The following is a 3,133-nucleotide window of genomic DNA, read 5'->3' as shown; positions in this document are numbered from 1 at the left end:
ATTAAATATTGTCTTGTCTTCTTGTCTTCGTTTATTTGTTTCGTACTCAATGGGGCAGCTCATCCATATCTATTTTCGTCGAAGAGATTATCTTTTGCACACTCACACACATGCGATGGTACATTTGTCTTGTGCGGATTAACATTTAAGAACTTACTTTGTAATTAATTATTTACACGTCCGAACAGATATCGAAACGAGACGTAATCTGCATAGAAACCCGTCAGATCTGTCAGTCAGCTGGGTCTTATGATTATGCCTGGGTAGATTTTTATCTCGGAACAGGTTCCTTTGTGAGTACATGGTGTTTTTTTTTTTGTTTTTGTACGGATACACTGTGTATTTTCGCTCTCAGGAAGCATTGACTTGGCTGAGGTCATTTTGGATGTACACATACATATCTGCTGTACGCATGTGCTCGAATTACGATCAGGTTATATCGCTGATCGGTGCATTGGAATAATTACTTTGTTCGTTACAAGGAATCTTTTATCAGGCATGTCTGTTATTTTATACTATACCTATTTCCGGAATGTTTATATTACCCTGTACAATGTATGATGCTCGAAAAGTATTAGCAAAGGCTAAAAAATTTTACATTGCCAATAAATAAAGTTGTATGCCTTAAGGTTGGCTAGAAAATTGTATAGATTTAATAAATAAGCCATCAAATAAATTTATTATATATTGATTTCTTCTTAACATACAAATATAAATTTAAATGGAAATAATTATGGGGATACCTACATGACCAAATGATTGCATTTGGTTGAATATGCCCCCCTTTATTTACCAATTCCAACTAAATATATGATTTCCAATGGAAATTTAGTCTTAATTATAATTATTATATTTTCTAGGAAACTGATCAAGCAATCTGATCTGCAATCGTTCAAATTACTGCTCGCGAAATCTATCGTGACTGATTCACAATTTAACATCCCTTTAGCAACCTTTTGCCAGCGATACTGTGATATTTAGATGGCATCTTCCCGGGAATTCAAATAGCATTTGCACTGCACCACTGCATCACATTGTGTGCACGCGGCAATCCACCAATGCCGAACCACTGAACCACGCAACCACCGAGCCACTCAACCACACTCAATGACTTTATTTTAATTCGAAATTCGCCTCGAGTTGTGCTCTTTTTCCATTGTGTCTTGGCTTCCATCGGTGAGTTTCAGTTTTTTCAGTTTATTCAGTTTATTCAGTTTTTTCAGTTTATTCAGTTTTTTAGATGGGCATGGGCATTAGTCATCCCCAAAGTTACAGTCATCGTCTCCGTTCTCGTGCAATTTGGCTTTTGTTTTTTTTTTTTTTTGTTCCTTTTGCAATTTTCATTTCAGCTGCTTTAAGTGTTAAGGTTGCCGATTCTTAGTCTTCAACCTGTTGTCGTTTATTGTACTTGACAGCAGCCATCGAAAGGGCAAGCAAACACATATTTCGCAAAGCTCATTAAGTTTGTTTTTATTTTTTTTTGAGTTCCTCTTGCTGTTTTTTTTTTTTTTTTTCTTACCCCCCAAAAACCACTTCTAGATACTCGAACCCAAACTGTGCTAAATTTCGTAATCGAAAGTTGTTTTGATGGTTCGGCTTTTGGGTGAGCAGCGCTTAGTCAATGATATTAAGTAATACTTAGACACGACTGTTTACCGACACCACACCGGCAGATATATTTTTATTTTTTTATTTTTTTGAGCTAGTACTGACTGGGTACTTAGTTTACTCGGGGCCTCATTTGCATGGGCCCGTCCACTTGGAATTGAAATTATATATTCTGAGCCCCGACAAGTGTAAACATTTACCCCAAGCTGTTTATGCAAGCTGCTGGTGGCATTAGTCATACCTTAAGCACTATTCAGGTACATATATCCAAAATAGATATAAACGAAGTTCTACTTACATATATCAGTTCAATTGGTAGACACTTCCTTGGATTTTCAACTGGGAACTATTGGACAAATTCAAGAGGAACTCAAAACCAGGAAGCCGATTTTAAATAGGAAGCATTAGCAAAGCATTTGGAAAATAAATACGGACATCAATGAGCATATATAAATATTTATCGGAAATTTAGCAGATGTTTATTGGAAGATTCAAGAAATTCGACAAAAAAAAAATATTTACTCTGAGTCAAATAAAAAGTATAAAAACATATTTAAAAGAAAAACAATTTTATACCTTTTTGTAGAAATATTCAGAAAATATGAGAATTTAAACTCAAAAAAATAAAAGAGAAAACATAACAAACACTGTAATAATAATTTTAATGAATTATTATTTTGTTAAAAATGTAAAAAATATTTAAAAGCTTGCAAAACTATAATTAATCTTCTATTTAATAGATTTAAAAAAATATGAAAATATTCAGCTAGCGTTATTGGCCATTAACAAAAAATAAAACCGCGTTAAACTATTAATTTTTCTTTTGCGCTTAAGTAAACGAATTATAAAATTATTAAGGTTGAGCAAAACGTTCTAAATTATATTAAAATAGTACATGAGATTGATCATCTTTTACAGTCATCAATCATGACCTATCCCATCCATTAGCATTAATTCCCACATCTCCAGCACAAAAAATCTACTTAAAGTCGTTACTTTTCGCAATCGCAGCAATCTTAAGTATAATTATATATAAATTATTTCAGGGGCTAATGAGAACTTTTTAAATGTGGCGATGATGTCAGCTGAATTTCAGAGTGAATCTTTTCCTTGTTTATAATTATTTGAAAGCAAATGACTTTCATATAATTTTCAAACACATATATGCACTGACATCGCCCATTTCTGAGTGCAAAATATGTAGGTCCAGCCTTGCTCGTATCAGTGGAAGTAATTTTGAGTGGTCATGGCCATCGAGAAATCGACTGGACAATGATGCAGCCATACCAATTAGCAGGGCCCAGTACTTATCACTCGCCTAGTTTTAGAACACCTACTGGGGAGAGAGTTTCGGAGTCACATGGGCAAACTGCACTACAGAGCCCATTGTCTGACAGCTGAATTATGGGTGCAAATATTTGCCCAGGCAACTGCAACTGTCTGGTTTTGCTTTGGGTTTGGGTCAGGTGGAGTGCACTGGGCACGTGTTATCAATGAATCAGAGGTCTGGATGTGGATACACTTG

General features: G+C 34.8%; 1 long non-coding RNA gene across 1 annotated transcript; it reads left to right on the top strand.

The window, feature by feature from the left end:
• The first annotated feature begins 873 nt into the window (after window positions 1–873).
• Window positions 874–2,152, top strand: LOC128258693 (uncharacterized). The gene is made up of 3 exons (XR_008267988.1): window positions 874–1,603; window positions 1,707–1,865; window positions 1,928–2,152. It is a non-coding gene; the product is annotated as an uncharacterized LOC128258693 (long non-coding RNA).
• Window positions 2,153–3,133: the final 981 nt, after the last annotated feature.

Source organism: Drosophila gunungcola (genome assembly GCF_025200985.1).
Source record: "Drosophila gunungcola strain Sukarami chromosome 3L unlocalized genomic scaffold, Dgunungcola_SK_2 000003F, whole genome shotgun sequence".
Lineage (NCBI taxonomy): Eukaryota > Metazoa > Arthropoda > Insecta > Diptera > Drosophilidae > Drosophila > Drosophila gunungcola.
The sequence above is the reverse complement of the archived record's forward strand: the minus strand, read 5'-3'. Positions and strand labels throughout refer to the sequence as shown.